Genomic DNA, 22,571 nt, shown 5'->3' with positions numbered 1-22,571 from the left:
CAATTTTAGCTTATGCTTGATGGCTGCAGCACTTGCATCTGTGATCAAACATCAGCTAGGACTTCCATGTCATCTCACATCATCTCAAACACAGTGCTTGTCAATAGATTCCTGTTCAGTTGTGCGTTATCAAATGTTGAGTAATTCAGTGATGAGAAATTGGATAATGTGTATGCCTGAATGAATCAACCCTCATAACTGGCCAGAATCCCCAATTCTCATTCCATTCGATAACCATAGGAGCCATCTTCTAGAGGCTGAGATCCCTTCAACCCCCCAAATAAGATATTTGAGGTGGCTGCCCCCCCAACGTTGATGGGCACTGTGACTCAAATTGTGTGTGTGTGTGTGTGTGTACAGTGTCATGTGATTGGTTACATGGGGCAGTGCTCCCCCCCCCCATATTCTATTCAAGTTGGCAGTCCTGCTCTTAACACAACTGAGATAAAGTGCTTGGAATTATTTATTTCTCTTCCACTGGTCAGTATTTTGAACAAGGTTTAAATTTAAATCATCTGGGTTGTACCCAACAGTGGCTCTGCACTAACAGAAAGTGCATCCACTCATGAAAGGTGCAGCAGCTGAATTTTGTGATCTCCCCCTTACTAACTACAGAGTCCATGCCATATCCCTTGCTGTTTATAGTTTTTGCAAGGGCATTGGGTAGGAGGACTGGCAAATGTTGGGCCCATTGACCAGAGTAGTTTCTGCTAGTCCAACCCTGAAATTGGAATTGCAGTGCATTGCATGGAGAAGGGCCTTAGCTCAGTACTAGAGTCTCGTGTTTCAGGCTTACATTTCAACCTCTAGCATCTCCAGGTAGGGCTACTTATGAACAGACCTTTATATATTCCCAGGCTTCAAAACTTCTAGGATGCCAAGATCCCTTTCATCTACCCAACGTCCAGTGTGGCAACTGCTGATACAGATTCCCCTTGTCTAGACTGGTAAAGAACAGATTTTTTTATCTGGTGGCAGCAAGAGTCTCAAATGGAGAAAGGGAGAACAGAAGTCTCTCTTCCCCTGGTGGCAAGGGACACAGGTGGTTGAGATATGGCCTGCCACACCCATATCATGTCTTTCTGAGCTGCTGCAGAAACTTCTTCAGTTGTCAGAATGAAATTAAGCATGCCCCGCTGCTCACTGAAACACAAATTACACTAATTTCCATTGCATATCAGTGGTTTGCAGGAAAAACCCACAGATTGCCAGTTGCTAGTATATCCAAGTCACTAGCTCAAGGCTTGGAGGAGGAGAGCATTTAATAAAACAAGCAAACAAACAATATGTGGAAAGGATTTACTCATGGATGAGTAGAAACGCCTTAGAGTGTTATGAATTGAAGGGGAAAGGCCAATGTTTCATTCATAGAAAAGAGACTTAGATTAGTCACAGGCATCTTAACAGTAAGACAGACCAAAGGCTTTCTCCAAAACCAGCCACTTGAAAGTGTATGTAATCATGCCACATGGCAAGGACACAGATGCTGTTTTGGAGGAAAAGTAAAGGTAAAGGTAAAGGTACCCCTGCCCGAACGGGCCAGTCTTGACAGACTCTGGGGTTTGTGCGCCCATCTCACATCTATTGGCCAGGGGCCAGCGCTGTCCGGAGACACTTCCGGGTCACGTGGCCAGCGTGACAACGCTGCTCTGGCGAGCCAGAGCCGCACACGGAAACGCCGTTTACCTTCCCGCTGGTAAGCGGTACCTATTTATCTACTTGCCCCCGGGGGTGCTTTCGAACTGCTAGGTGGGCAGGCGCTGGGACCGAGCAGCGGGAGCGCACCCCGCCGCGGGGATTCGAACCGCCAACCTTTCGATCGGCAAGCCCTAGGCGCTGAGGCTTTAACCCACAGCGCCACCCGAGGAAAAGTATATTCAGATATATGGTGATTGAGCTTTTAACTTGTTGCTCAATAAGGAGATGGGAACAGCATGGATCAGCATTCAATGCACATCACAAATCCCACTTGGCTTAATACAGATTGGTGGCTAAGTCTCACATTTTAAAATGGGATTTAACATTTCTTGGTCACTGACAGTGTGAACCATAAACCCAAACACAGTAAGGCTCACTGATGTCACTGCTGTCAATGTAACATCTAAGTGTGCTGAGAGAGAGGCTACACACACACACACACACACACACACACACACACACAAAATGCCTTTACAGAACATTCAAAGCATATTTTTGAAAAGTTATTTTTAGTCAACAATTCATTAACGTTTAGGAATGTGTGGGCAGGTGAGAAATACACACACACAAACGCACACACACATGTGTATATAGCCAGGTTATATATATATATCAGCATAAGTATTCTCTCACTAGTGCAGTAAATATTTGGACTGTACTGTGAGATTCTTTGTACCTTGTACTGAAAAAAATGCATTTCTTAATGCTAAATAATATATCCCTTGCAGCATAATAGAGCCTGAAAAGGGCACTAAGGGGTCTTAACCTTCTGCTTTCAGCCGTATGCAGCAGGATACAATATGCTTAAATAAACCCTGACACACATTTTATCTATACCCATTTTATAAATCATAAATCTCCCTGGGCAACTGCTCGATAATTTCACTGCTCAATGAATGTTGCCATTAGGAAGTTTATACTAACTTCCTAAATCTTTATATTTCTTTCTTTCTTGTTACAAGCTTATTAGTTATTTGGAGACTGTTAACTTCTAAATGCTTTCACTTTTTAATAATGATTTGACTGAGGGATGGGCATAGTTTAACTAGGGCTTTACCTTCAGAAGGTCGCAGGTTTAATCCTTGCAATCTCTGGTAAAGAATTTAAACAATGTACAAGTGGGGAATGCATGAATGAATGCCTGAATGATAACAGAACTGGGAAAATTCCTTGCATAAGACCCTGGGGAGCTGCCTACCACTCGGAGTAGACACAGGATTAGACATAACTGGATGGACCAATAGTTCTGAACAAGGCAGCTTTGTAAGTTCATATGATAAAGTAACAACGTCTTATCATATCCAATGATACAGCCAGGCAACAGAGAACAGGAATTCACACCTTCCACTTACTCTTATTCTTTTCCTGTCAAGCCATGCCACTTTTCAGACAGGGATTTCTCATCTGACTGCCTCCCTCAAAGGCCATGTTTCCTCCATGTTCTCTGATAACTGGTCTAAATGCCCTGCTGCTTTGGTCTTAGGAATTGTGGAACAGAAACTGCACAGCCAGAAAGATTGTTCCACACATGGTTGTGTTCAGTGTGATAAATCTATGCGCCACTCTCAACGACCAAAGGGTCTCGACATGCCCTTCAGATGCCTCATCCACATCCTCACATGTCACAACTTGGAGACTCATTGTCACTGCCAAAGTATTTTCATATCTATTTATCTATCATCTATCTATCATCTATCTATCTCTATCGATCATCTATCTATCTATCATCTATCTATATCATCTATCTATCTATCATCTATCTATCATCATCTATCTATCATCTATCTATCATCTATTTATTTATCTATCATCTATCTTTTCTAATTAATCTTGCATGTGCTTTGTATGTGGATTGAGGATTAGGGTATAATTAGAATATAGGGTTATGTGTGTGTGTGTGTGTGTTTTATTATTTCTATTGTCTTTCCCCTCTCTTTCCCTTCTTCCTTTGTCTTCCCCTCTTTTCTTCTATTGTTTCTCTTTCTTTTCTTTTTAGATTTCATTTGTTCTAGATATAATTTTACTGTATTGTGAAAACTTTAATAAATAATAATAATTCATCTTGCATGTTCTTGATGATGTTTCCAGCAGTGGAAACTTGTGGACTGGCACATTGAGAAGGGCTAGATTTATGAGTCAGATGTCATTCCTATTCACAGAAGACATTAGCACATCTTGTCCGTCCCATATCCTGCAAAGACAAAGTCATCACAAGGGATTACATTCATTTGGAGAAGGCTACATGGGAGCGTCTTATGTTTCCACTTTAACATTTAATTGCAAACCAAGCATTCAGGACAAATCTCCTGGGTGGGGAGCAAAACTGTGTTGGCATCACAACTTAGATTGTGCGAAAGAATGATCCTTTCTCATGTATTGGTTCTGTGGTTCTTCTGCCATAATCAGTACATGAATTAAGTTCACTTCTCAATGTTATACAAACAGTATATTGGGTTAAAAGTTTGCCTGCTCATTCCCACACAAACCTCTCCATGAGAGGTCCTTTCCTTGATTCCCCCTCTCTCAAAGGTTAGGCATAGAGCAGTTGCATTAAAGATCTTTTTGGTGGTGGCCCCCAGCTTCAGAACATTCTCCCCTGGGACTGAACTTTAGGCACAGAACTGGGACTGAACTTCAGGCATTCATTCACCCAGACTTTTAGTGACTAGGAAATCTGATGCTGCTGCCTTATTGTTATTGTTTAAGTGGTGTTTTGCTTGATTCTGTTATTTTTATAGCTTATATTTGTTATTTTGTTGCTTTAATTGGTGTGGTTTTTTAAAAGCCACAAATTAGAAATATATTTTATAAAGTGAGGTATAAAAAATGATTTTTTAATGACCTTGGATTCCACCATTCACTTCAAGCATGCACAAGAGGCCTAGCTTTTACATTTCCTGCTCCATGCCTGAAGGCTTCTGACATGTTCAGGGCAAGGAAGGTGCTAAGTCTTCACTGCTGCAGAGTCTTGGAGCTTGCCTAGGGCTCTCTTTAGGCCATGTTATACTGTCATCTTTCAAGCCTGAGGCCTCCGGTTATTTTCAAAATGGGCCTAAAACCCTGCCACAATATGTCATACCCTTGTTCAATCTCCCAGAAAGCTTCCCCTCCCTGATTGACACCTGGTGTGGAATTGGTGGCATCCCCAGTAGAGTCATGCCATTGTACCCCATATGCAGTCTTGTTCATTGATCTGAAAGAATAACAATCCTCTCTCTTTTTTATTATCAACCCCAAGGATCAGAATCCTCATTTTGCACCCAAACATGCTTTAAAGAATCATAGAATTGTAGAGTTGGAAAGGTCCCAAGGGTCATCTAGTCCAACCCCCTGCAATACAGGAATCTCAACTAAAGCACTGATAGCAGATGGCCATCCAAACTTTGTTTAAAAACCTCCAAGGAAGAAGAGTCCACAACCTCCCAAGGGAGTCAGTGTCAGAATGTTCTTCCTCTTGTTTAGTTGGAGGTGGAATCTAGACACACATAAAGAACACTGTGCAAATGCTTTTTTTTTTTAAAAAAAGTTTTTTAAAAATATATATATTGAATTTGCCATTAGTTCACCAATACTATCTAGTGTCACATTTGCGTGCTGAGGTCCCCAAAACACCCTTAACCCCAATAACTCACACATCACACATGAATTTTTGTTTAAGGTTTTTGGCATAATTTTGGCCACAACTTTATTTGCATACAAATTGTGAGTGGTTGCTTAGGCATTGGTTACGACTAGCTGTCCCTCCCGCCTTGGGGACAGCACTGACTCCCGGATTCCAGCGGAAGCCAGTGTGGAGGAACAAGTTCAGGGATAGGCGGAGCTGCGGCACAGACCCTCAGCTTCTCCCCGCATGCTCCTAGGGACTTACACGGCCCAAGCCCGATTCCAGGGGTTTGGACGAATGGATGGTAAGCCCCTGAATTCCTTTAACGGAATTCCCATGCAGCAACCTCATTGGAGGGGCAGGCACAGCCAATCCATACCCCTCCACCAACCAATTTAAACCAATGCCTAACCGCCAACCTTACAAGTTGTGACGTATTGCTAAGCAGTAGGCAAAACCCAAGAGGCACGCACTAATCAGCCAAATGGTAAATTCCTACTGGGCCCCCGCACCAAGGCGAACGACCCCATGATAGGCAAAGCAAGGTCAAAGCGCAAGCCCAACAAGGGAGGGCGGGCGGGAGATCCGATGTCCACAGCGAAAGAGAAAGTACTCTGCTGTGGACCTTCCTTAAATAACCTCTGACCCCTCCCCCAAACTTGCAACATCAAATTTGCCCCAGCAACACCAACTCCAGCCAAAAGTAGGCCCTTTAAACCAATCCACCTAATTACTACAGGGTGCTTTGTCTGACCCATCCGCAACACGTGCTCTCCTTTAGTGAGAACACGCTTTGTATAATGCACTTAAAACACACTTAAAATGTTATATTTGCAGCTGTATAGCTGAGTCCGGAAACTCATTCTTTATAACTTGAAAGAAAAAAGCCTTTCACACACATCCTTGCTGTGGTTATGAAAGTGTTCCTAAAAGGTGCTTGTTGTTGTTGTTGTTTAGTCATTTAGTTGTGCCTGACTCTTGATGACCCAATGGACCAGTGCATGCCAGGCACTCCTGTCTTCTACTGCCTCCCGCAGTTTGGTCAAACTCATGTTGGTAGCTTCGAGAACACTGTCCCACCATCTTGTCCTCTGCGGCACCCTTCTCCTTGTGCCCAACATCAGGGTCTTTTCCAGGGAGTCTTCTCTTCTCATGAGGTGGCCAAAGTATTGGAGCCTCAGCTTCACAATCTGTCCTTCCAGTGATCACTTAGGGCTGATTTCCTTCAGAATGGATAGGTTTGATCTTGCAGTCCATGGGACTCTCAAGAGTCTCCTCCAGCACCATAATTCAAAAGCATCAATTCTTTGGCAATCAGCCAGCTCTCACTTCCATACATCACTGCTGGGAAAACCATAGCTTTAACTAGACGGACTTTTGTCGGCAAGGTGATGTCTCTGCTTTTTAAGATGCTGTCTAGGTTTGTCATCGCTTTTCTCCCAAGAGGCAGGCGTCTTTTAATTTCGTGACTGCTGTCACCATCTGCAGTGATCATGGAGCCCAAGAAAGTAAAAGGTGCTTTGGTAGTAATTAATCTGAATCTGTGCAGACCAAATCCCCTTTCCATGTGCAAGCCTGTTTTTTATCTGCATCTTGAAACAACCTTTCCCCAGATGTATTTTACAATATTTCCTGGACCTCCTTTTAATAGTCTCTTTGTCTGTTTCAGCATTGTTCTATCATGATTTTCATTGCATTTTAAATTGGGGCAATAAATTGGGCTCTTATTGAGCATCCACCAAAGGATGGCAGAAGGTATCTGTGTTTAAATCTCAAGGACTGCAGCAGCTCTGTCCTTCAGGAATTGCACTGCAATGTCAGGGTTAGCTAAGATGGAGAACTGAATGTGCCTGACTGCTTTGGGGGAATCCTTTAGATGTTCAGGAGCAGCCTCACCTCTCTCAGCGCTTAGTCCAAAATCATATATCTTTGGACAATGCATACCCAAGCCTCTTGCATGAGTTTCATGTGCATCTAGCTACTGGGTCTGTGCAAGAGATGAGGAGCATATCTTCTTGCTCTGTAGTCCAAAATATGTAAACTATTTTTTTTAGAGCACTGAGAAAACTGGTTGCATCCATGTGTGCTGCAGCTTCCACCAGTATCACACACAGGTCCGGTTTGTAACCGTCTTATCTTTTGCCTTTTCCTTTAGAAAGTTGTTTGCTCCATTACCATTTGCTTTTGCCTTAGGATTCCTGACTGGATAGATTTTGAAGAAGGCAAGAAGGAGCAGCTAGGAGCTGCAACTGAATGAGAGTGTGTTTTGACTAGAGTTTTTGCACTCATTGGTCTAAAATTGTCATCTTCTAACGTACATGTTCTTTAGATCCAGTGCTATTTTTCTAGCAAAAGAGGTGCTAGAACTCACCATGAACTCCTCCTTTGTTCTCTTATAATGGCAATGGTACCCATCTAAGAGATGCTGGAACCAAGTTCCAGTGAGTTCTGGCTGAAAAAAAGCCCTGCTTAAGTTAAAAGCTTTGCTTTCGTTTTTTAATAGAAAGCTGAGGATTCAGGCAAGTGGTCTGGAGTACACCTGGAGACAGAGGGGGACAGGGCAGCTTCTGCAACCATCTGATCCCTTTTCAGCCTTGAAGTGCATGCCTCTGTTGCAGTTTTTAAGGCTGTCTTATTTCATAAATGTATTTGATTTGAATATTTGGAAATACAGAGCTAGGCTTTAGAAAACAAATGGATGTGACATGCTGTTATTGTTCTTTCCTCTCTCTCTTTCATATGTGATTGTCTCTTGCCAGTGAAGCTCATTTTGATGTCTGAAGTACATTGTCATGAATTTAATACATGGGATTAGTGGTGGGGTAGTGGAATCTGTGAGTAGTATTCATATGATTTCGGTAAAACTGCTGTGTTCAGTAGCTTCAAACATTAAATGGCTTGCAATATATTTACTAGAGGAAAGCGAGAGAGTCAAAATTCTATGGAATTTTCCTTTCAGGGATATATATGCTGCAGCCTGTGTATTACAGTGGCCCTGCCAAAGTGTGGTATATTTTAGGAGGGAAATGTGAATAAAATGCGTATAATTTAAATGCAGTTGAAGTTGGAAAAAAGAACAGTGAAAGGGACAGGGTGGACCACAGTGTATACCACCCTGATGGCTTCTGAGGCTTTCAGATGGAGAAGAAGTGATATGGATTATGTTTATTTATTAATGATTTATTAATGAGCTGGTTGCATGGGAAATTGAGGATTAAATTTGGTGAAATGGGAAGGGTGGGTGACGCTGGGAGATTGGCAGTGTTGGGGGGGATGTATATTATATATTTATACATATTTTCCCCTAGGGGTTTAATTTTCACCCTCTGCACGCAGTTCCAGTGAGGCTGAGTTGTTTATTACTGGGGTCCAGATGTCAGACAGCAATGTGCAAGGCCATGTTAGGGAGGAACATGTGCATGTTTTTCTCAGGCAAAGTGTTACTCAAGATGTATCAGAAGGAAATGTTTCAAAATTGAGTATTATAGGTAGATAAAAGAGGATTTACTCTTCTCGACTATTCTGAGGACAGGTTATAACAATGTATAAATGCCATAGCAGAAATTAGTAATCAAACAGGTGATGTGTAGGGAGAAGGGATGAATGTATTTTGAAATGATAGTTGGAAAAGTTATTTTATTTGGGACAGGAAAGGGAGGCGGAAAATGGAGGGGACATCTGGGGTGTGGGTGGGAAGTCAGTTTTTAAATTTGTATTGAATTTCTATTAATTTAGTGATAATTTGTTTAAAATTATGGAAAATCAATAAAAATAATTGGCAAACAATGCTTTGCTTGAGCTTGTTGTAGGTTGTACACATAGTTCTAAATCATGGCCTGGTGTTTCATGCAAACCAATGATGGCCATTGCATTTGTGTTTGCTAATGGAGACTATCCAAAATATTGTGATTTGTGCAAAAACAAGGGCAGCAAAATATATGAATAAAAGGAAAGGAGAACATCTGCAATTCCCAAATTCCAAGCAAAGGCTAGAATAGAAGAAAATACATATTTCCAATTTATGGACCATGCTTCACCCTAATGTTCTTGCAGAACAGGCCATCCACATGAGTGTTTGAACAATTGTAGATGGGAAGAAGTTCCACAGAAAACAGGGTGGAATGGATTTATGACTGAACCCATGTGAAACTGACATGGAATGGAATTAGGTTGGTCTGTCCAAGTGGCATTACTTTGGTAGGGTAGGGTATAGAGCAGGCATCCCCAACCTTCGGCCCTCCAGATGTTTTGAACTATAATTCCCATCATCCCTGACCACTGGCCCTGTTAGCTAGGGTCATGGGAGTTGTAGGCCAAAACATCTGGAGAGCCACAGGTTGGGGATGCCTGGGATAGAGTGTTCTGCCCAAAGTGAAACCCTTGCTATCTGGGGTCTAGATCTTTCTAATATGGCCAAGTACAGAATTATCTGTGAATGTTCATTCATGTACTTCCAGGTTAGGGCGCAGAAGGGTATTGTTAACATAGCTTAGTAGTGGGGGGGGGGGAGAGTTACGAGCTAGGAATTCCTGATACAAAGCTCATCTCAGCCATGAATTCACACTGTGGCCTTAAGCAAGTCGAAGCTTGCATCTCCAAGACCACATTTATAGCATAAAGGCAGCAATGCTAACCTGCCTTACAGGATTGTTATGGAGAGAGTTTATGTGAAGCACTTTTGAGCACTTAGGAAAATTACTCTATGAATAAACTTAAGTTATTTTTAGCAAAAAGAGCAACAAGGTATGTGTATATTTATCACAGGAAATCCATTAATAGGTTTGTTGCGTACACAATCCTATATGCAGAGAGTGGACTCATTCTCTGAGCGTGGATTCTTTGAGTGAGTCAAAACAATGTCATTCATCCGTAAAATAGGTGCTAGTGGTCTTGGAGGAACTCCAAGTTTTGCAGAAGTACATTAAAAATGCTATGAAAGAAAAGAACCCTAAATGTGGGAGAAAACCAAAGTAGCTCAATGAGGAATGAATGTGCTTAGAGGGTACTGGATGTTGGATGAGTGAGCAAGGAGACTTGGGTGGAATGGAATATCTCAGAAGGTCACATGGCTGGCTAGCTGGAACCCTGAAAAGGAACACTCCATTGCACAAAATTTCAGTGTCAGTCCTATTTGTATTAAGCATAGGGTAGAGACACAAATCCTGTCTCAGAGTAATAACTTCCACCTCTGGGTGTTCTGGCAAATACGTAACAGATTTTTTAAAATTGTACTTTAGTTTCCATTTAATGAACAAACACTATACTTCTACGCTATGATACTTTCTAATTATAGACTTTGCTGAATGCGTATTAGCATTATGTTGAGGGAAAACTGACCAGTGCGTCTGTTGACCACTTGATGGCATCGCTACGTTGTACGGAAACTGTACTGCTGCCTGCTGTAACACATCTCTACTTCTTTGGTGAGAGAACGCATTCAGAATTTAGAGTGCCAGAATAGGAAGGCAGCTATTAATTAATAAAGTCCAGTAAATGAAATAAAAGCTTGAGGCCTCATTTTCCAAATCTTATTCTCTTTCTCTAGTTTACTACTAAGTATTCTTACTGATTCTATTCGCCTGTATAAAAACCAGCGGAACAGCCATTTAGATTTCTTTCCTCTGCCTTTAATTTAGAGGCAGCATTTGTCATTTTCATCTTTTCTTTGCTTGCTGCATGTTGCCACGTTTCTCTCAAAACAGCAGCAGGTGAGCCCCATTCCTTCTTGGGGAAGCCTACAGGGTCCTCCTGAGAACGTTGGAGGAATACACTTGCAGGACATGGCCAAACATCTGCAATGTCAAGGACAGGTCAGACTGTTTTAAGTGCTTTTTGGGTCCCCAGAGTGAGACTCTGAGCCGAACTCCTGTATTAAACAAAAACCAAAAAGAACAGCGTTCCCCACATTTGGCTGCCAGAGGCATCTGGGCAACTTACTAGCAGCACATGCAGACAGCATCGCATCTCTCCAGCATTTAGGATTCAGAGATGTAATGCCTCTGAAGACAGAGGCTCCATATAGCTCTCACATGTAAACAGCTCAGGGTAGCCAATGTGGCTGGACTCCGTCGTAGGACTCCCAACTTTCACCAGCTTCTGCCACCATGGCCAAAGTCTAGGGATGTTGGGAGTTGTAGTCCAACAACTTCTGGAAACTACCATATTTCTTGTGTGTATTTGGTGGTGGTGGCCCCTCCCTGTTTTCAGGAGATCATGATAGTATAAGACATTACAAGGTACAGTGGTACCTCGGGTTAAGAACTTAATTCATTCCGGAGGTCTGTTCTTAACCTAAAACTGTTCTTAACCTGAAGCACCACCTTAGCTAATGGGGCCTCCTACTGCCGCCGCACCACCAGACCATGATTTCTGTTCTCATCCTGAAGCAAAATTCTTAACCCGAGGTACTACTTCCGGGTTAGTGGAGTCTGTAACCTGAAGTGTCTGTAACCTAAAGCGTCTGTAACCCGAGGTACTACTGTATATCCAAATGCATCTTGACTGGGAAGAAAGAAAGCCTATGAACAAGATAGTTGGTGGGTTTTTTGGGGGTGGCAGGGGTGCAAAGTTGGATAGGTAACTGATGTGTTTATGCCTTGCTCACAATGCATGTACATTGCTGAATTTATTTATGTTGGGTTAGTGTAGACTTGATGACTAGCAACAGAATGTGCAGTTTGGCTCTGTTGAAAATATTTTGTGTTTGGATGGTGCAAAAATTGATCAATGGTGGCCCGTTCACATAGGCAGATAGATAATCTCTGAATGCTATGGCCTATTGGAAGCAACTCATAATGACTAGCAGCTGAGTGAGTGGAAAGACATTGCATCTGAGGTGAATGTGAGGCAAATATATAATATCTGTCTCTGGTAGTAGTATGATTTGCAAGGGTCCGTTCTTCACACTTGATTTTGCAGACATTTAAATGATGGGTGGGCATGCATGTGTGAAACAACTTTAAGATTAAATTCTCTTTGTTCATTCTATATGGGAAAGCATAATGCCTTTTCTGCTGGGTTTGTATAATTGTTTCCTAAAACTAAGAAAGATCATTTGCTTTAGTCAAGAAGCACTAATGACATGCTAAGCTGTCTGTGGAATGTTATGTTTGAGGGCTTACATGATACTTTTGAATTGTTCTGTGGGCCATTAAATCAGTCTGGCCATTTCCTTGATTGACCTATAAGGACACACTGGAGAATTATGTGACAAAATTGCCATGAGGAGATGCTTCACAGCTTTTGGTTCATAGTTAGCGGGGGGGGGGGGGAAGAAAAGAAACCCCCTCTTTCTTTCACAGTTTTACTCCTGAGTCATATTGAGTAACAGTGATCTGTGTTCCAGGAGCAGATACCAGAAAGAATGTGAGAGGTTTAACTTCAGCTTCTGAAAGGATACGAAGCAGAACATTTCTCAGATATGCAAGACTAATCTGAAACAAAATACATTTTAAAAAATGGTTTCAGGGCCTGCTTCAGAGTCTGGCATCCTTCGGCAGATGCCAGGGTCCCGGCACCACTTATGCCTGATTTATACCTGACCTGACCTGCTTGATTCCCACCCCAGACCTTCACTCCAAGCATCATCATCTTAATTTCTCAGAATGTTCCAACTTAGTATTGTTTGGGGCATTGTGGGAAACTAAAATGGTGGTTAGACCCAGGGGCCTATTACTTATTTGGAATGCTGCTGCTCCATTTAAATGGGAAAAACTATCACATGGTGATGGACAAACTTTATTGTTCAGATTGCTTCTTTCAGGGTTCAGGAGGAGATAATATTTACTTTTATTTTCTATTTTGATGACTTTTATCATATCTCTAAAACATCTGTTTTTGAAAATTGAAGTTAGTGATTTTCGGGGAGGGCGGGGCTGGGAGTGGCATGAAAGTGGTTAGGCTTTCCTGGGGTACAAAATAGCCGGTCACTGTGTACGGCTTCATTCTGCATTCCTGCCATACCAATCCCCCTCAGCCTTTTAGGATTATTAGAATATTCAACTGCATACAGGTATGGCCACATCTTTTCATTTTCACATGTGGCTTGTCTCATACATGCCAGGGTTACGTTCCTGATGACCACCTTAATTCCACTTGCATCCCCCACTTTCAGACTGACTGAAGCATGCAAAAGAGGACACCCCCGCTTCGCGTCTCATGTGATGGATTTATGGGCCATAGTGCTGGCAGTATTCCTGACAGTATGCGTAGTCGACTTTGCATTGTACATTTTGTGTGTTAGATGTGCTGGATATGACTTGCCGACATTTTTCTTTTAGTTATCCAAGTGTCTTGGCCTACATGTGTATGAAATATGACATTTCTGTCAATTGTGGAAGGATCCTAACCACTTTGATACCACCATGAAAGAGTAGGTCATTGAGTGAGGGCCAGGAATCCTTCTATACTACTTTCTTTTGTTTTCCCCCTTCCATTTAAGTCTACCCCACATGAATATGCAATCTTATTTCATGTTCACTCTCTTTGTTGGCATGGCAGAGATTTTCAGATGCAGTAGCATCCTCTTGTTCCCTTTCTGTCACTCCTGTCAAGCAGCCTCATATACATCTCCTTTTTCTTCTTTTTAACAATTCAGGTCATTAGCTGAGGCAAAGAGAGGGAATTGCTTTGGATGTGTCCTTTTGAAAGTTCTTAAGCCTTAATTAAACATACAACTGGTTGGCCTTTTGACTTGATGCATTTTGATCTCTTGGCTAATCAGGGCACTTAAAGAAATCACCATTACTTTAATGGGCTCAGCTTAGAAAACCAATCAAAACAGGAACTCTGGTGAGCACTTGAGTCATTCATAGCAATGGGGCTGTCAAGCATTGTTTTGTATTTTTAATGGAAACTTACAAGAATCTTATCTTCTGATGAAAGTACAAATGTAAAGCTGTCGTCATGCAGCCTCCATTGGAGGATCTGTAGTGTGGCATCACAATCCTGGATTTGCATGAGCAAAAGTGATTGGGAAGGTGAAAATGAGTTTAGTAATTTCATGGGGTGGGAAGAGGAGAGCGGTAATGTGGGTGGGGTTGGTGAGTAGGGCAAACAGAGGTGCAGCCCTATGTCGTATAATAAAAAGGATGTTTGAACACACATCATTTGTAATGCCAATTCCTGGATGCCATTCTGTCAAAAATCAGAGCCCAGGGACATTAAGGGGTATGTTTCCCTATGGTAGGAAGCCTTAGTTCTCAATGGAGGATGTCATTGGGCTGCATCTGTTTATACTTGGATATTTTTTAGGGTCTGTGTAAACTGCTTTAGTTCACTGGAATGAGTTGATTGAATATTTGCCTGCATCATTTAGAAGATTTAAGGCCTAATCCAAGCATGGAGAACAATCCCCTTAATGATTCCAAAGAAACTTGCAACCTGATCCTAGCCATGTTCACTTGAAAGTAAGGTGAGCAAATATCCTACTTTATAGAGGAGAGTCCTCTGTTTGAAGTGTTCTCTGGTCCAAGTCTTCTTTAAAGATTAAGAACCATGAGAAGCGGGCAGGGGCTTTGGTCTGTGTGTCTGCTCACAGGTGTTTTCAGGTACTAACTGTTCAAGGGCAACTACAAGGTCCCTGATCCCTCCTTATAGTTTGTAATCTTTCAACCAGGCATGAACCAGAGGATCCTTCAAATAGAGGACTCTTTGCCTTCAACAATTAGTACGTGAACACACTACAGATCCTTTGCTCATTCTCCCCCACTATGGTGAGATGTATTCTACTCCTGTTTAAATTACAGTGATGATTTCCAAATTTGCATATGTAAATATGATGCAAATGCGTGCCATATTTTTGGTGATGGATTTCCTCTTTTTGAGGGAATACATAGGTGGCCACCCTACTTGAAAGGAAGGCCCACTAATTTCAGTGGGATGTACTTCCAAGTAAATATATTTACACTTACAAGCAAGAAAAATAATCTTATGCATGTTCACTGAAGCATAAATCCTACTTTGTCCAACAGGGCTTACTCCCAGGGAAGTGTGCATAGGATACAGACATGAAAGAATATAATTATGCCCTGTATTACAGCTACACTTTTTTATCATAGCCAACATAAACTAGAGGAGGCATAGGTTCCAGTGATTTAGTTTTTATCCATACAACTTTTCTGGAATTGAAACTTTCATTTGCAAAGGCACAGAAAAATACATTTCCTGGTCTATTTCTGGTTTATGAAGATAACCTTTATGATGTAAAAGTCTTCAGCCAGTCTGCTTGGAACAAAGCATCAACAGAAGCCAGGGCTCCACAATCATGCAAATGTCTGGGGTGGTGGCGGTCTGAAGCCTCTTTTATGAGCAGTGAAATGCCAACTTCCAGTGCACACTTTAGACCAGAAATATCAGGTGTTTCCACCCTGGATGGGCAAGCTTGCAGGATCTGAAGTTTTGTTTTGTTTTTTTGTGAAAACAACTTTGTAATGAGGCTAAGCTATTTTAATGTACCCAGATGAAATGACATTTGCACTGTCTATACGCATATTTTAATCAGAGAGGGAAAAGAATATACACTGGGCCCTTCTACATGTAAAGGTTATCTGTCTATCTATCTTTGAGGTTTTCATAGAATCGTAGAATTGTAGAGTTGGGAGGGACCCTGAGGATCATCTAATCCAACCCCCTGCAAGGCAGGAAGATGCAGTTGTCCCATACAAGGATCGAACTTGCAACCTTGGCATTATCAGCAACATGTTCTAACTAACTGATCTCTCTCTCTCTCTCTCTCTCTCTCTCTCTCTCTCTCTCTCTCTCTCCCTCCCTCTCTCTCTCTCTCTGAAACACTACACACTGATGATATTAAATTGACCTCCATACTCATTGTTTTGTGTTAGGATACAGAATAATCTTAATTTTAATCTATTTCACTCCACTATCCAGATGATTAACACACTTTTTACAAACCTAGGTAAAGGTAAACGTACCCCTGACCATTAGGTCCAGTTGTGGACGACTCTGGGGTTGTGGCGCTCATCTTGCTTTATTGGCCAAGGGAGCCAGCATACAGCTTCTGGGTCATGTGACCAGCATGACTAAGCCGCTTCTGGCAAACCAGAGCAGCGCACGAAAACACAGTTTACCTTCCTGCCGGAGTGGTACCTATTTATCTATTTGCACTGGTGTGCTTTCGAACTGCTAGGTGGGCAGGAGCTGGGACCGAACAACAGGAGCTCACCCCGTTGCAGGGATTCGAACCACGACCTTCTGATTGGCAAGCCCTAGGCTCAGTGGTTTGGACCACAGTGCCACCCTAGGAAGGCTAAATATTTCACTAAGTCCTATTAACGTTCCAGGATTTTTGAATTCCTTGTACAGCTCTTGCAAACCTTACTTGCTGTGGTAGAATAGCACACAGGCAGTTGAGTCTTGTGCCAAGTGTCTGTCGCTGTGAAATGGAATCCTTACAAATGTTGCCAAATTTCCCTTCCGTTTCCTATTATGTTTGTTTGCTGCTTAGCTAAACTGCTTTAGGAGTTTTAGCTTCAAGAACAAAAAAGTCAGGGGTGCCATTTCTATGAGAGGGAGGGGAGGTGCGAAGGGATTTCAGGAGGGAGCAAAATTTTCAGTACGGTTCAAATAACTGCTATCAGAAGTTTTCAAAACTGAATTGCAAAAAGGCATACATTTTCAGAGTGTTCTATACACTTTTCTTTTCATTATTAGCACTTTTATTGAGGTTTTTCAGGAAACACATTATATCCCAAATGTGAATAAAATTAAGGCACAAACTGGATTGCAACTACAGCATTGTAAATCTCACAATTTCCTATTGCATGTGTCCTTTTGAAAGTTCTTAAGCCTTAAAGAACATGTCCTATAAAGGTAGGGCCAAACTATGCATTAAGTTAAAAATATAGTTTCTTTATCCATGCTTGTTTTTAAGAAAGACTTTAAATAAATAGTAGCTCATAGGGTCCTGATTGTGACTGTGCTGTAGAGGGAAGGGGTTAACTATTTTGTCTCACACAACACAAATCTCTCCAAGTGCTATGTGGCACACAAAGGAAGCTGCCGTTGGTAAAATAAAAATGGGACATTTCCTTTTGCTTATATCTTGCATTTGTCTCTTCTCTTTTTATACTGTTTGAGAGCAGGAAGATATGATGGAATAAAATAGCCCTTTAAAGCAGCCACCTTCCAGTGTTACTTGATATTGTTATGATGATGCTATTGTGCTCTGTCAAGCAAGGAAGAAACCATCGTCCTGGGCTTTGTCTAGCTTGCTTGCTTGCTTAATGGACTTTGGCTGGTGGCTATAAGCTACTGGAATCTTCTGGACGTAACTAGCAGTCAGGGCGAGAGTTTGAATCAGTGTTCTGGCTGCACTTGTGTGTGGCAGAGGAACAAAAAGCAGTTTAAATTTGGGCCACAAAAAGAAACCATACTGACATTCTGCAGCTGGCTTAGGAAATCAGCAATACTGTTGGTGTTTTAAAGGTGAGCGCTGTCTGTCTGGTTAGCTTCTACCACTTCCTCCATCAGGGATGGAGAAGTAATTTGATTCAGTAGGCATTCAAAGCTAAATCTGTCAGATTTGCACCAAACAAACCCAGTGGCGTAGCGTGGGGGTGCACGGGGGGCTGGCCGCACCGGGCGCAACATCTGGGGGGGGGCGCTCGCACTCAAGTGCTAAAATCCACGGGTTAGGGGGCGCAAATTACTTGCCTTGCCCCGGGTGCTGACAACCCATGCTACGCCACTGAACAAACCCCAAAACATAAAACCATTCCTCACACTTTATGCTGAACTTACATCTGCTTCCATCCTATTTTTGCTCTGACCTACTCTTTGGACACCAATATCTTGGCAATTCTCATGGTTCTTTGCGAAAGGTTTGGTATCCTGCAGCTTCTGCCTTTGCTGTTAATCTGAGATGACACCGCTGCCAGGTGATCCCTCCTAGTGATTTGTGGGTCCCCCCTTCCTTTTTTGGTCTCAGCCTTGCTATACTTTTCTCTTTTATCCTCCCATCTTCCCTCTCCAACTGAGACTCAATAAATTACCTGTGTGACACGCTAAGCTTTCTCTGGCAGAGAGCCTGGGAAATCAAATCTGTTCCCAAACCTAGGCCTCCCATTTGAAAGTGAAGTGTTTTCTTGTAGCTAAATCAGGTCACCTCCTTTGGAGGCAAAGAAGAGGAAAATCATATCCCTATAATTAACAAGGAGTAAATTTAGATAATGCAGCCAGCATAAATTTATGGGAAGGGTCAAGAAGGAAATAATTTTGCAAGCATGCCATCTCTCCCTGTACTGCACAGCTTTACCGTGTTCTAACCTTCCAAAAGGAGCCATTGGGTTTCCTTATCTACTATTGATCTAAACTCAATATCATCTTTTTTCCATTTTTGTTGTTGAAATACTCTCATGTAGCTTTGTTAAATGTAGATTTTATTTATTTAATTACTAATGGGCTGAATCTGGAGCGTGGGTTATTCAGTGGCGCCCAGTGGATTCTTTTGGAAAACTGGTGGCTCTCCATGGTTTCTTGCTTTTTCTAAGTTGTGAAGTAATTGTGCTTTGACAGTAGTAGTAAACTGTCCCGTTGGTCCGATAGCCAGAAATAGGAAGCAGAGGGGGAGTGCTAGCGCTGGGGCTGGATGCAAGAACTGGACGATGGAAAAGAAAGGAAAAACAATTAAAATCCAAGAGCATAAAATGATTCCATAGTTATCAGACGGCCCCAAATATGTGGTCTCAGACATCCTAGAACTTCAGAACAACAAATGTTTTGTTGAATATAGGCAGGTTTTCTAGCAAATTGGTACCACAATTGTGCACCAGACCCTAAAACTGCAGGATATGCTTTCCTCAACTAAGGTTCACTTGCTTGGGATATCAGGTCATTTACTCCAGTTCCCTCAGAGTTGTTTCCCAAAGTACTCAATACAAGTCTAACATTTCAGAACAGAAATGCCCAACTTCTTCATGCTCTGTTTTCCAGAGAGTATTCTGTGGGCTTGAGAAACATTTTCCCACACAAACTGACCTCATGGATGGTTAGGCTTAGCGATAAATTTGGTTCCATAGATCAGTAAGGCAGTTGTAGCCGACGTGGTGTTTTCAAGATCTTGCTGGCCTACAACTCCCATCATTCAAACCATTGACTAAGCTGGCTGGCACGTATAGGAGTTTTAGTCCCAGTCATCTGGATGGTACTATATTGGCTCCCTCCGGAGTAAGGTACTCCTCACAGTTATAGGAAAGAAATACACTCAGCTATAGCCAGGACATTGCATTCAAAATCTAAAGAAAGATGTAGTGATAAAGTGTGAACTACCTATTGTGATTTGAAAACATTTTCCCCAAATTAAACATTATATTATTTCAATTTGATAATAAAACTAACCTTGTTTTCCTTCTGTAAAAGAGAAATTGTGAAGTGATTTATCACACCTTGACCAATATTGGGCAGTGCTGAAGCATCGTCATTCAGGACATGCATACTCTTCTTTAGAAGTACCTTTTTGATCTTTCTCTGAAATCTGAAAAAAGAGGGGGGGATTGAAACTGAAAATACATGATTCTTTTTGCATTAAGAACAAAAAACCCCACACATTCATGCTGCCTTTGTTCTGAAGGAAGTAATAACTGATTCAGTTTAACAAGCTACCAAAACATTCAGAATTTGTTCGACAGTCAATCTTAGGCCTTCAAAAGTGTTCTTCTTTTCCAGATTTTTAAGTGTCATACATGGTGGCGTTGTTTAATGCTCAAGATTCAGTTCTCCATGCTGCATTCTAGACATGCTTGGAGGACATTCCTTTTTAAAGGAATGCAAAGCGCAGCGCAGCCTCTTATTATGGGGGTGTGCATACATTTTATAATGAGCAAAACATTGAATTGATCAGTTCCAATTAGGATTCATTTCCATTATCCCTTTCATCACTCATTCATAAGTGTCTGGTGGGGGGGGGGATAACTTTCTCTGGCAGCAGTGGAGGTCCTCTTGGTGGTTGTCTCCATCCATAGACATTCTATCATTTATTTTGTCATGTTAGTCTCCCTCTGTGTACACTGATTGTGTCATTCCAGGGCATTCTGAGAAAATGGCAGCTGCCAGCGAATGGAGACCATTTTCTGTTGGCTTCTATCTCCACTCCTTCAGAGTGTCTCAGAATGTTACAGTGTCACATTTGTGGGAAATAAAATAGCAGCTTCCAGGAGATAATCACAAAAATCCAATCCACCATCAAGGGCTTCTTCTGTACTGTATATTACAAATGTATATATTTATATTACATTTTTGCCCTGCTATTCCTCCAAGGAGGCCATGCAGTATTGGTGGCCCATAATCCTCACAATAATTATGTGAAGTAGATAAGACAGAGTCTCAGTGACTGGCCCAAGGCCACCCATTCAGATTCAAAGCTGAGCAGGGATTTGAGTGTTGGGATACTGCCAGGGAGACAAAAGCCATCATGCCCCCACGCCGTCTCCGGACGATCCATCGATCTCCCGTAGAACAGTATCAGTCAATTAGCGACACAAGCCTCAGAAACATCTGTCCACATTCCAAGGACTGGTGCACACCCTTTGCAGAGTTCACACAATGAAAGATGCACTCAAGAGAGCATTATTAACAACTTTATTCTGTGTTGATCAGAACAAAGAAAAAAACATGACTGCCTGCTTGCGTGTCCAGGCACAGAGAGAGAAAACAACAGCTATATACAAAAACAGAAACTTCCTGTGAGCCGGAAGTACGCAGACTCTGTGACTTACAAAGCCTGCTCCCTTTTAAGGTGGAACGGAAATATCCTAACATTGAGAACCTTGGTCTTCCTCGTCAACAGATTGTGAAATCATTGTGCAACAAAGTTATCAGCAACCTACTTGTGCATTCTCTTGTACAATCTTGTTTCGTTGATGTAAAATATTTCACCAGCAGAATAAATATAACACTAAGTGTCTTTAACTTAGCACTATGTTCAGGGCCGTCTTTAACATATACACTGCTGGGGTGCAAAGATCCGCCCAGCGCTCCCAAATTTAGTTTAGTCCCCCCCAAAAAAATTAACATTTATTGAGCTTTCTTTGGGAGGGGGGACGCCAAAGTTTTTGACCTTTTTTTAGGGGAGCGAACTCAAAGTTATTGAGCTTTATTTGGGGTGGAAGTAATCACTTACCTGTAAAAATGACGCAGAGGAAAAAACTACTTTTGTTTCCTGACTCATCAGGAATATTTGGCACTAAGGAGTAATAGAGGAGGGGGGCAGGGACTTGCATTCCATTGCTTTTCACTGCCACCGATAGAAATGGACTGGTATACAGTAGGTATACATTTGGTGCCCCCCAGAATTCGGCGCTCAGGTGCCCCACACGCCTTGCACACACACCCCGGGTAAATACAGCCCTGACTATGTTGGATACAAACATTTATTCTCTAGATATTTTGAGACCTCTTGAAACTTGGGCACATTCCTAGTTTGCTTGCTGGTAAATCCAGCCCACCCTAGATCAGCCACTGTTTCATACAAAGTTCTGAAAACAAATTGCATAGGTCTTTAAAATGGTCTGCTGAATAGACTGGCTTAAGTTTAACAACATAACATTACAAGTGAAATGAATTTGCTTAAAAAAATATATACTTTAAGGCAGTTGATGCCAAATTTTATCTGCAAATTTGCTGGTTGGTTATTGAATATTTTTAGATTTGTATACGATAGTCCTTGATAGCTGATTTCATTATATGATATTTGCTAATAGTTGATGTCATGGCAGTATTTAATAAATGATATGTAATGGCATTTTATAAGCGATAATAACATGGTTACAAAGCAGTTGTATTTAGTATCTGACAGCATTTGATAGTTTATATGCAGCTGTCGACTGACAGCTGATAGGAAATCAGATTTCATGTGTGATATTTGCCAAAACATTTAAACAAACCTAAAGCACCCAACTTTTGAGGCAGAATGTACATATTCAGAATGTAAAACTAAATAGTGCATTCAAAATATCACATTCAAAGTTGGTGAAGAGAAAAATGGTCAGATGTCTAGTATTTGCCAATATTAATTTCACTTCTGAAAAGCAGCATGTGCCCTCTATCCAGTGCTATTTTTCTAGAAAAAAAGATGTCAGGACTCACCACGAATGCCTTCCTTGTTCTTTTATAATGGCAATGGTGTCCACCTGAGAAGTGATGGAACTAAGTTCCTATGAATTCTGGCTGAAAAACCTCTGTGCCTCAGCAGGTTCACCTTTTCAGTAGACGTGACTTGGCCACAGCTTTCTAGATTTTCTTTTCTTTCTTTTTT

At 41.7% G+C, this 22,571-nt stretch overlaps 1 protein-coding gene across 6 annotated transcripts in view; it reads left to right on the top strand.

The window, feature by feature from the left end:
• GRID1 (glutamate ionotropic receptor delta type subunit 1) overlaps positions 1 to 22,571 on the top strand; it is a 722,825-nt gene that overhangs the window by 290,309 nt on the left and 409,945 nt on the right. The window lies entirely within an intron of this gene.

The sequence above is a fragment of the Podarcis vaucheri genome, assembly GCF_965113315.1.
Source record: "Podarcis vaucheri genome assembly, chromosome: 5".
NCBI lineage: Eukaryota > Metazoa > Chordata > Lepidosauria > Squamata > Lacertidae > Podarcis > Podarcis vaucheri.
This window is presented reverse-complemented; position numbering and strand designations above follow the sequence as displayed.